At 40.2% G+C, this 13,079-nt stretch overlaps 1 non-coding gene across 1 annotated transcript; it reads left to right on the top strand.

The window, feature by feature from the left end:
- Positions 1-5,717: 5,717 nt before the first annotated feature.
- On the top strand, positions 5,718-5,789 carry Trnag-ucc (transfer RNA glycine (anticodon UCC)). Its single transcript has one exon. It is a non-coding gene; the product is annotated as a tRNA-Gly (tRNA).
- The last annotated feature ends 7,290 nt before the right edge of the window (positions 5,790-13,079 follow it).

Below are 13,079 nucleotides of genomic sequence, written 5' to 3'. Positions count from 1 at the left end.
CCGTAGGAACTAGTTTTTCGGTGTGGTAAAGGGTTAGTGGTCGGGATGAGCTGCTAAACCGCATTCTGATGCGTGGTGTATGAGGAATCCCAAAATGCAAACAATTATGGTCGTTTTCCGGTTCAGCGTTACCGAGTTTCTGTTTACCGTGCGTATGGCTGCCATTCTTACAGGACTAAGTCTTCTCTAGCCTAGCGGCTTTCGATTAGCCCTATAATAGGCAAACAGCGATTCGGTATCCAGTGATGGGATCTAAGCACGAACATTTTGTGTCTGTAATCCCGTGAATGCACTATCCGCTGAAAGCGGTTAAATTGATGTGCGTAGTGCCTAGTACAAAGGCGCTTCACGCTTTTACCTTGAATTTTGCGCTAGGAGGGCTGATGGCGTAATGAGCATCTATGCTAATTAATTATTGACGCACAATTTCCTCGGCGGTTTCATTGTTGAGAAGCTGCAAATTGCTGCCCGTTGGCTATGTTGGAGGGGTACAGTGAACGAAACAGAGATAATCCAGTTGTGACTGGAAGGCTGGTTTTTTTCTTTCGTTCTACCAAATGGAATTGTAATTAGCCAACCACAAATGGCGGCGGTGGTGAGAAGTCAAATTTGCCCGAGGGACGACAGTTGCGAAATGGTGGGATTGTTTAATTGACGAATGATGTCCTTCGACGATGGCTTGAAGAAGTTTCAAGCGGATTTTTTTTTATTTTTCCTTGGCGGATTATGTATTCTCATAGCATGAAAAGTTCTTCCGTTGTTCCTTAACATTACATGTATGTACACTTACAGGTATGGCTACCAACCACTTTTCTCATCCTGTCAACGCCCAGATTTTCCAATGATCGATTATCGAGAGTCAGGTTCATTCATCGGTTTGGGTCGGGTGCCAAGGGATGTCGTTTATTATCCAGCACCGTCTTCGTCATCATCATTATTCACAACAATAGCTTCCATAAACACGTATATGTGTTCCATAACAGCAGTGTACCAACTGCAGACTGAGGGCTGGCTGAGTGGCTTCGTTGTTTGATTTTCCATTCCATTCATCAACCCTGGCATGGCCTGCCTTTATGAATAAACAACCAGATCAACGTTTCGCCTGAACCCTGGAGAGGGGGCAACCAATAAAAACTACGAGCATCTCTCCGGGTGACGTTTTCCTACTTAACCTATGCAAATTTAATAAACTCACGTCTTCATCGGCCCTAGCCATCGACGGGGTTGAAACTTCAGCCATTTTTCCATTTTACTATTAGTTTTCTGCACAGTTCACACGACCGAGCGTAAAATTGCACCCGATGACAAATGACCCTATTTTCATAAATTTCAATCTGAAGGCGGCCAACACCTCTTCCGGACGGTTGTTGACACTGATGGTGAACAAATCGCGCCTAATGCTGTCTAGTGCTCCACAGGATTGTAAAGTTATATTGGTACTTCATCAGTGACTGCGGTTATGGTGCGAGGGGAAAAGGTAGCAGATGCTACAAAGTTTGGAAACCACCATATTTGTTTATTATCTCGCCCTAATTTGGAAGGAAACGGGGTGAAGGAGTGTAGGCGATTACAAGCTTGTGTCTATAGTCGCAATAATGGATGCGCCTAGGTGACAAAGGTGGTCCCTAACGAGAGATACTCATTGTTTTACGGCTACTTGTCTCGGTACAGTGGTGGTCTGGTAATCGGAATTAGGTACACAATTGTAACTTCGTAAGTTGAAAAAAAAGTAAATTTAAAAATCTGTTGTTGGGAAAACAGGGCTATTAACAAAGATGAAAAACATGTACGACTTTAAAATGCTTCCTTGCGGAATTATGATTTTAGAAAACAATCGCGAATTTTTAAATACGTCTTTTGTGCATGCATTTTTGAATTCACGTGCCAGTTTTTTCGTTTTGTTAGGATATAAGATTTTGTGGGGCTAAACAACACTATCTAAAAATATAATTTCTTTAACGTATGTTAAACTTACCGGGGCTTTTGGCGGTATCGTATGATATGTTAATTTAGTTCCCCAACTTTACTTCCATCCGGTCGCCCAACACAAATTTTGGCAGACCAACTTTCGTGCGAGTGAAAAACAACTGCAAACAGAAGTTGTTTGTTTCCCATGTTTTCGCCAGGATTTGCCAGATGTGTCGCCGAACGTTTTTCCTGGTAAAATACCTACCGTAATAATTCAAAGCATTTGGATAGTTTTGTTGAGTAAATTAACTGGTTTGGTTTAAAATATGATTAAACACTAGTTTTGCTTTTTTAAGGATTTACTTGCACGGGATCATTACAGCAGCAGCAGAACATCAACTGCAATGAGTTAATGGAGATCGTTTTTGAATACTATCGATTAAAGTAAGATCCTAGTTATCTTGATGCCAACAATCAAAGCGATGCTATTACCAAAATTTTGAATTCAGCTAATCATCCCGCGGAAGCTTATAAAACAACCGTTCTGTATCTCCCCCGCCACCGGCACATGCAGCGGAAATTAATTAGATGCGCAATCTCGCCCCAAGCCGAGGCAGCACTTCAATATCACAAAAACACGCGACGGTAAATCTAAAATTTATGCTCTCATTCTGGCATTGGAGGGAGGGAATAATTCATAACGGTGTGGATCAGCATGAGACGCTGAAAGCTTTTTACTTAGACATGAATTAATTCGAATCCAGCTTGCCGAGTTTTCTCCCCGTCCATCCCATCTATTCATCCATATGATGCGAATGAGGATTTACGGATGGGAATTTGACCGTCTGAATAAGCTAATAAAAAGAAAATATGACGATTTTTCATTAGCGAAATTGGCGGCAGGATTTGTTGTGTCAATTTGCCTAATCTTCGGGCTACTTATTTCATTTGTGTAAAGCGAGAACGAGAACATTTTTTTTACGGGAGTCTCAATAAAATTTCATAGCGAAATCGAAGCTGATAAGGCAAATTTTTAACTTCTAATAGTAATAGGTATGGAGAGGATCAATCCAATTTTCTCCTTAGGTAGTAAAGTTGGAAAAAATGCTTTTCTGTATAAATGTCAAAATTGGTAAAAAATTTAACCAACTTTAACTCAATACAAATTTACTAAAGGGTGAACATGAAAGTATTATGACCAAGTAATTTTACTTACAAATCTCATGTAGTTTTTTCACAGTTTGACTATATTGGATAAATTGTTTAATGGTTGGTTGATAATCCAACCCCCCCCCCCCCAAGGTTGATGGGTTTGGCGGTATTGTAAACATCATCATGCATATTTCGTGCATCAGTGCCAGAGAAACGCTGACAGACAATTGCTTTAAGATGGTTATTGCATATGTGTTGGTCTAAACATTTGTGACGTTTTGGTCAGGAAATGAAGAACTGGCGTATATGATAGAATAGTGGGTAATTCTTACTAGGATTCGTTATTCACTAGGACTGGATAAATTAAGGTACGAATAATTTAGCGATGCACGCGAATCATCCATTTCTGGTCAGCATAGCATAAAAGATTCTAACAATGTTATTGTCGTTAATGATAAATAAGTGTCATTTGCTGGCATTTAGACGATTTCAAGTAGTTTGGTTGCATATTACATGTGTTCTTTTCTTCTACTTAATAAGGCAGTTGTTTCCATTTATTATAATATCTTAAATTAGATTTGCACTAACACTAACACAATCAATTGCATTCTCTCATATAAAATCACAACTTCCTCCATTTTAAACGAACAAACGTTCGTTTCCTTCGCGATAGCACAAACCTAGTCACCAAAATGAACATGCAATTTCAATCAGCCACACATACACCCGCGATCTCGCCAGCATTAAAACACTCCCGGTAATTGAGTGAACTTTTTAGCTCCTATAAATTTACAAACGCGATCTCAAGCATTAACCCACCGCTCGCGCGATCACGAATCAGTCACGTCCGGAAGTCTCTACCCTCGGGCCTAACTCCACACCCTCAATGCCTTCAGTTGGGCCAATCAAAAAAACGCTCATTCACTAGACAACACGTTCCATGACGACATGACCGGGAACTCTAGTGATATGAGGGAACTTACTCTACCAACATGTCTCGCGGCAGAGACGGACTTTTCCCTATTTACCATGGTAAGTAAAGAGGGACATGTTTGTCTTTGCCGTAAGACATGCTGGTAGACTTGAGTGATTCGTAGTAACACTGCCCTAGCTCGACTCCTGCCAGCAGAAGACTTTCCAATGACTACCACTTCTAGTTTTCCGATCTGTATATTTCACTTCCTTGCTCTCGCTTGAGTACTATGGCACTAAATGTTTTATAACTTTCCCTATTTAGTAATCTATAGCGTTAAAAAGTTAAAAAGAATGTGACACTACATAAATCAAAACAAAAAATGAAAAAAGAACACTATAATGTACAAACGCTCGAGTCTTTCGCGATGAGGAAATCCCAACTCCCGCACATATTTGAACTGTACAATGAATATCACATTCAGAATCACGGCCCGCTGCAATTGGTCTTAAGCAGTGTTTTAGTGGGTAACATTACCTGTCTCGTCTGTTATTGTAGTGAGTGATTTTGGCGGGGAGCCCTTCTAAGAATCTAGCTCTACAGTTTGTTAAAATGAAAATGACCGCTGGTTATTTCCTATGACCTGTCCGTGTACCGAAGATACATTAATCTTCCTACACAAATAAACATTAAAAACTAGAACAAATTGAATTCGTTTTAATTTAATTATGAAACTTTCATGTGACGCCGCCCATCGCTGTGTGTGTCGAAGAGGGAATACCGTAACCTCCTACCCTGTCAAGCGGAAGAATTACCCGGTTTTATAAATGGCAGTCCATGTTTCCCAGCAGAGAACCCATATGGGAAAAGTTTTCACGCCGCGTCATCCTCCTTCAAACTGCACGGCTCTAACCGGCAACCGAAGACACATCCGACTGTGTTTGGCTTGCTCCTCGCCTCGAGCTGTTTGATGTACAACTGTGCCCTCTGACGATAAACTACAGTTGTTTCAAGTTAATTTAAATTTTAGAGCGCTCACCTTTTTGACAAGCGTTTCGTTTGTCAGAAATGGCACTGCTAACGTTGAAGTTCGTTCATGACCATGTGCCATAGTTATGATGTCCCGCAAAAAGACTCCAACCCGGAACGGAAAATTTGTAACAACAGTTCATTGTCAAGTTGTACCTTATTTAAATGTTCTTTCTCTCTATGTAAAGTTTTTGCCGCCAATGAAAAACTTTCCCCTTGCTGGTAAAGCACCCATTTCTCCCAAAGGATTGTTTGCAGCGAAAACAACCCGAAAAGTAACTGTATCAATTTTCCACATCATAATAATTTCATGGGGAAACTTTTACCCTTTATCTTATTGTTTGCCAACTCCCCTGCATACACACAATTTAACCCCAAATAAAACAATTCATTTGACTCCACCCAGTAACATCATATCGAAATACTGGGCCTCCCTCGCTCCACAGCATATGTATAGAATATAAAATGCGTGTGTGTGTGAAGGCCGATGAAAAGCCTTCAGAATCAACAGCCTGTGGAATGTTTTGCGAGAACGTCGGTTGGGAAAATTTTGCCGACGGCACTTAAAATGTGTGGACGGACCACACACAACAACAGCGCCATCAGCAGCCAGTTAGCCGCAACGCCGAACACAATGGATGCTGCTTTTGCGGCCCGTCCAGGTGTGGTCTGTCTGCCTTGTCCAGCGTCCCATATACTGGGATGTGTAGTGCCCGCGTCGGTGGTGTAATGGTCAGCATAGTTGCCTTCCAAGCAGTTGATCCGGGTTCGATTCCCGGCCGACGCAGGGATTTTTTATTTTGGGGTTTTTTCTGCGATTAGGTTTTAATATGGGGTCGGTCGTTTTGTTATGATTAACAAATGTATTCTTCCAAAAAGATGGGAATATGTGTATTTTATTTGTCTGTATTTTTAGATATTGATATTAATTTAAACCCAAATTTATAGGCTCAGTTGTGTAGTTTTCAGTGAGATTCCGGACGAAATGGAGGACATCCAGCAAACCGCTCGCAAAAGGATTTTTTATTAACCCACATGTAAAATTTTGAATACTGGAAACTGAAAATATACATAATTCGACCATCTTGAAATTCATCCAAAAGTTCCATGAATTGGTTACAGTAGACTACAAGCCAGGAACTAGGCGAAAGCAGGGGACAACGCGCACAAAAAGACCGACATAGCGTTGATTGCTCATTTCAACCGGAATCCGAATATTTCGACGTCAAAAAATGATGCATAGCCAAATTTCGGCCAAACCTGAAAACTCCCGCGCTCGCACAATCACGTATCGGTCGCTTCCGGAAGTTTCCATCCTTGATATCAGCAAACTAGGTCTATGCCTTCAATTGGATCAATTAAAAATGCTTTCATATCCACTGGACAACACGTTCCATGGTGACATGACCGGGAACTCTAGTGATGTGGGGTAATTCACTTCCTGTCAGAATGTGAATTGTTCATCGAAAACTAAATATAAGAATGAAGGTCCGCGTGATCATCCAAGAATGCATGCGAATCTATGAATGGCCACATGGTTACAAATTCCGGTTTTGTTCACGCGAAGTCACATGCACGCATAACAAACACGTTAACATTCGAACGCTAAAGCCCTTCGCGATCAACAACGCACATCTACGCCAGCGATCGCGCAAACTTGATAACACCCCGCTAATAAGGTGAACGTTTTGGCACTTACGAAGTTTCAAACGCTGTCTCAAACGCGAACCTACAAACGTCCGTGTTCGCGCGATCATGAATCGGTCACGTCCGGAAACCATTACACTCCATACTAGCAACTTTGATCCATACATTCAGTAGGACCAATTAAAAAATAAAGCTTATCCACTATGCAATACCTTCTATGGTAACATGATCGGGAACTCTAGTGAAGTCGGTACAGCCAATACCCGGCTCACCCCAAAACACGAGCAAAAAGGCTACAGCCGGGACATCACAACCCGACTACGGTCATATAATTAACTACAAAGTACTTCGGTAGGAACATTACACTCTGACCGATGATACAAGAACAATAAGCATGCCGCACAGTCGAAACACTACAATTCGACTGATGCTCGGCCAACACATATATATATATATATATATTGCCCCAGTCGGAACTACCATAACGTCCGACTGCGGTGAATTACCGAACGAAGACACGACTGGAGAAAATCAAAAGCCCAGTCAGCCGCTCCAATAATGAGGCACTATACGCAGTCGGAATTACCAAAACCGACTTTGCGCCGAAAGACAGCCACCGTCATGTTAGACACTGGTGGTTGGACATCCCGAAGCAAGGCGAATGGAAGGCACAGTCAGAAACACCAAACTCTGACTGGTGCGAATATAAACGAAACATGAAGACAGTATACCACTAGGAGGGTGCAGGACCAGAGGAGGTGCCCCGAGATCAAAGTCCCGAAAACCATTATCGACCCGAGAGGAAGCAGCCAGGCAGCACACTGGTGAAAACACCGGTATAAGCATTGGACGAGCCGCGAGAAGGACAGCAGGGGTGCACACTAGGACCATCGTAAAGTTAGGATGTTAAGAAAATGTCAAATAATGATAGAAAATTGTAAATATTTGGTTTTGACAAAAGTAATAACAAATATGATTTTTGTAATGGCAATCTTAGGAGTTAGGACACAAAAGACTTTTTGACATAAATTTTTCTAATAACCCGCGCAATCGTCTTGATGATGCGTCTCTCCGAGGCAACATCAAGCTCAGTAAGTAAGGGGGCATGCAGCGCCCATAGTTTTCGGCCAGCATCAACCCTGGAAAATTTCTCCAAGTGGTGCACCATGGAAGCTAATTTCCTGGGTTACATCACCAGCTACAGCCTTAAGCTAAGCTGATATTTTGATGCACTCGCGCTTTCCAAGCCATATGCTTACGGAAAAGAATAAACACTTTGTTTAATTAAACACAGTTTGTTGCTGCCAGCAGCAGACGGCGACGCTATTATAGAAAGTAAAGGCTTCCGAGTATGAGTCATAGTGAACTACTGATTCATCCACCGGGGTCTTTACTCTCGCGAGCGTGGAAAGAATGTTTTGTTTAGGTCTGAGACTCTCTCAGAGAGAAGTCTACACAGACGAAATGATAAAAGTCTTTTGCGTCAGATTGGAAGAGGTCAGTCGTGAAAAGTTAATTAGGGTTCGCACGCGCAACAGGCGCGCGTGCGAAAAAAGGAGTCGTTAGTTGTTAGTGACCCTCGCTCGGCGCGAAAGTAGCCTGTTGTGCTTAGTTAGCCGCCCGCTCAGGTTTAGACCGATACAGAAGCTAAAGCTCGATCTTTGCTGAGTAAGTGTCCGATTAGAACGGTTTGATATTAATTGTTAGTGGAAGGTGTTTGGAAATGATTAAAGCTATACAATGTCTACTTTGTTCTATGAAAATACCAATGGGTGTTTGTGAAATAAAATAACCTAAGGAAAAAAATGTGCTGCTGCAGTCGTAAAAAGTCGTATTAAGGCAAGTAAGTGAGCCGCAAGTAGTCAGTCGTAAAAAGTCGTACTAATCGTCGTCAATAAACCTAAGAAACTGTGTTAACTACTACTCCTGTCGTATTAAATCAGTGGCCACCGTCGGCCGCGTCGGTACATATGGATGATCTCACTTCTAGCATCTAAGCCGTACACCAAAAATGAAGTATTACATTCGTGGTCCGCGCGCGATCATCCAAGAACACGCGAATATGCGAAAGGCACGCGGTTATAAAATAAAAATTATACACAAAAAGTTGCATACACGTTGGAACACGCGATTGAACACGTTAACGTACAAATGCTCGAGCCTTCGCGATGATACACATATCTGAACCGTTCAATGAATATCACATTCAGAATCACGGCCCGCTGCAATTGGCCTGAAGCAGTGTTTTAGTGAGCGCCACTGCCTGTCTCGTGTGCAATTGTAGTATGTGAGCAATTTTTCGTGAGCTAATTCACAGAGTGCGCTCAAGATACTTTTTACGGGGGGTTTAAATACCATTCAAACTCTAATCCAGGTAAAAAAAAACTATTGATGCTTTTATTTGTTCAAAAAACTACAAGGGGCAGTCCTATGGGGTTGCACGAGCTGTAGACGTAGGACTATACTACTTAATGTAAAATATTTATTTTCTTAGTATATTTATAGTAATAAATCAAATATTTTTCTTACGTATGGTTTAATCACAACCAATCAACATTGAATATTACATATTGAACCAAACCTTCTTGGTTATCAGGTCATTTCATTTGTAGCAGGTGATCGAATTAAACTTATTTAAGAAGATCTGAAAAAAGAACACAGAAAACTGTGACCGAACTAATATCTGGAACTAAATATAGTATAAGATTAGCTTGTAAAAACTTTTCGATTGTGTGTGGTAAAAACCCGGACCAGTGAAGAAAAATCAAATTTTAGACAATATAATCACATTTCATGTATAGATCAAGCATTCTAGTTATATTTATGTGCATAAAGTTAGCACTACCACTTTCGAAAAAGTGAAGTATGATACATGGATTAATTGTCGCTTAATTGTCGCAAATTAGTTGTGAAATCCAAAAATTTGTCGCATTTGTTTTTTAAAGAAGTTGGTATAGTAGTGCTAACTTTACAGTAAAGTTAGCACTACCACCCTAGAAAACTGCATATTTCCGAAGTTCATGTACTTTAATCACACCTAAAAATTTGTCGTAAATTAGTTGTGAAGAGAAAATAAATGTCGCACTTGTTTTCTCAAAAAATTGGTATAGTAGTGCTAACTTTACAGTAAAGTTAGCACTACCACCCTAGAAAACTGCATTTTTCTAAAGTTCAAGTAATTTAATCTGACGTAAACATTTGTCGTAAATTAGTTGTGAAGAGAAAATAAATGTCGCACCTGTTTTTTTAAAAAAAATTGGTATAGTAGTGCTAAATTTACAGTAAAGTTAGCACTACCACCCTAGAAAACTGCATTTTTCCAAAGTTCAAGTACTTTAATCACACTTAAACTTTTGTCGTAAATTAGTTGTGAAGAGAAAATAAATGTCGCTCTTTTTTTTAAATTGGTATAGTAGTGCTAACTTTACAGTAAAGTTAGCACTACCACCCTAGAAAACTGCATTTTTCTAAAGTTCAAGTAATTTAATCCGACGTAAACCAAGCGCACAAAGCAAAATGAATCAACGCTGATAATGATGGGTAGAGCGAAAGAGACAACTAATACCACGACACTATGTTAACCGTGTTTGCAAATGGAGCTCGCATGTACAATCTATTTTGTGTACGAATAATTATACATAAAAGTGTGCTCGTTACAACACAAAAGATAGCATAGTGTTTGAACGGACAAGTTCAGTCGCATTCACTGGGTAGCATACCTCCACAGGCAGTGTAACGGACTTTTAACTCAGCTACACTGGCTGTGAAAACATACAGCGCAGTGATCTGCTTTGTCTGCCATTCAACAGGCAACTGAGCTGGTCCGGCGAAATCCGTCCATTTAAATAGTCGATGATGACGTCATTCATAGAAGCGTAGCGCGCTAGGTACACAAATCTGTCGTGCTGGACTAGAGAAGCGCTATCTTCTGTGTGTAAATGCGCGATATTTTGACTAGGTTGTTCATTATTTAAATTTTCAATGCCATGATATCAAAAATCTTTGGGTTTATCTATTGGAATCTATTCTTAGAAGTATTTCGGGGCGATTTGCGCAAAAAATTTGAAAATTAATCGTGAGATGGCTGAATTATATGCGTTTAAAATTGGACCACTTTTCGTTACATACCATTTTTGTAGAATTTGCAACGTGCACCCCTATATCGAAAACAAAGACGTAGTCCTACGTCAAAATCTTGAAGCGAAAAATTAGGTTAGCAAGATGCAAAATGATTCTAATTTTAAATAAATTTGTCACAATACAGTAAAATGATCTCGGTTAAAGACGTGTCTTGGAAGAATTTTTCCCGGCAAAAATATGGTACCCCTTATGCACAGAGCACTCTGTGTTCATATGACAATCAAACACTAACATGTCATTTTTGTGAACAATCCGTACACTATGGAAAACCAGGTGCGGAAATGCTAAAAAAATACGCAAAGAATAACCAAAAGAAAGAGTTCAATATCCAAAATTAATTCTTAGCTTATCCAATCAACAAAGACAGTTAAACAACAAACGTATATTGGATCGCCAACGACTATACCCAATGCTTCCGTAGCAATAATTATAACCACCGAAAGAGATGCAGACAACAAGAAAATATCAATGACCATAATCACCAAATCAAAACAGCCTACCGAGATCTTCAAGACAGCAGTAGCGATGGTAGTATGAAAGAAAGCGATAATCAGGGAAGCAAACCAAATGATCTTCAGGCGTTGTTAGGTGTGGTCGCAAATGCTCCTCCGCGCGCAATGGTAAATTGCGTGCGCTGGATTCAATTACATTATTACAAGGGTAGACGAGCTTATTTTTCATCTTGATATTTTTTCGTCGTCAAACCGGCTTGGCTTTGCATCGGCCCAAAGAAGTAGTGCAATGTAAAATCTGGTCTAGATGAAATTTTCTCTTCGATTTCGTCTCATCAGAATTCATCAGTAGCTTAGTTACCGTGATACTAATCCTAAGTTAGTGTCGGATTTTGATGAGACTAAATAGAAAAGCATAACTAATTTCGTTATGTCCTTAACGCGCAAAATGTGGATAGAAACAATTTTCTCCTTGGTGGAGAAATAATAGCTTTTACCAAAAATTTTCTCCACAAAGGAGATTAATAGCATAGTGAAATCTGCTCTGGAAATTGCAAAATTCCTGCGTTTAAGCGAAGCTGAATTTCGAGTGCAATGTGCCTTTGTTCATCCTTCTTTTTGAGCTAATATATCCAAAGTAGCACCATATTGACGCCAGTTAGACACTAAAACCAAACAGCTCACACAACGTATGTGAATGCCTAAAGCAACTGCCCGGTACCGAGTGATGTCTCAGCCAAGCACAGGAGCTCTGGGTCGCTGTAGAAAATGCGTAAACGAACTGTATTTTGGATTGAGAGCCAAACGCCTGCGGGTATACGATATTTCTTTTCTGGAGGGAAAAAAATGGATAAACCAATTTGCGCATACGGGAACAAGACCTAACTTAAAGTCTAACTGGTGCCAATTTGGTGTTAGTTTGGATTTGTCGTCCAACTGGCAGCAAGTTTGTGTCAGTTACTGACGAGTGAAATACGAAACATTCAAATTCAACTTTTCTAAGTTAGGTCCTCATGCGCGGATTGGTTTATCCATTCTTTCCTTCATGAAATTTTTTGTTTGCATAAGCGCAGGCGTTTGGCTCTTGTGCCAGAAAACAGTTCGTTTCCCTATATTCGTCAGCGAACTAGAGCTTCTGTGCTTGACTAACCGAAACATCACTCGATACCAGCCAGTTGCTTTAGGCGTTCACACACGTTGTGTGACCCGATTGGATTTAGCGCCTAACTGGCGCAAATTTGATGTTAGTTTGGGTATATTCAAATCAAACTTTTCTAAGTATTAAAATGGGTGAGACAAATAGAGGCGCTAATATAAATTAGGGCACGCTGACCATATCTAAACATGTTTTCTTTGATCTTTATTTGAGGTAAATATATCAATAACACACTGCTCCGTAAACCTCACGCATTGAGCCGAATCAAATAAATTAGAAAAGAACTCAAGCATTCACTCTCTACGGAGAAAATTTGAATAATTCATGCTGTACATGAAACTTCTGCAAGTCATGGATTTACGTTTCGACTTCTACTCCTCATCAGTATCTGGCAGAACCGACTTGATCACGTGATAGTAATGTACTTGCGGGACTTCACCTTTTACCCCTCGGTTTGCTTGTGAACACAAGTCGTGTTTCGTTTTCGAATATAGCGTTTATCTGGTGTCGGTTCAGTCAGATATTGATGAGTCTAAGTAGAAACGCAAAGCCTAACATGATTTAGCCGTCCTTAAAAAACAATTCATTTAATCGAATTAAATAGTTTTTAAATTGACTTTGTCTTGTTGCCATTGTCAAATGATTGCTGAAGACGGCATGGTTAAAGTTTGCAGTAATATTT

Source organism: Topomyia yanbarensis, chromosome 1 (genome assembly GCF_030247195.1).
Source record: "Topomyia yanbarensis strain Yona2022 chromosome 1, ASM3024719v1, whole genome shotgun sequence".
NCBI classification, from domain to species: Eukaryota; Metazoa; Arthropoda; class Insecta; order Diptera; family Culicidae; genus Topomyia; species Topomyia yanbarensis.
This window is presented reverse-complemented; position numbering and strand designations above follow the sequence as displayed.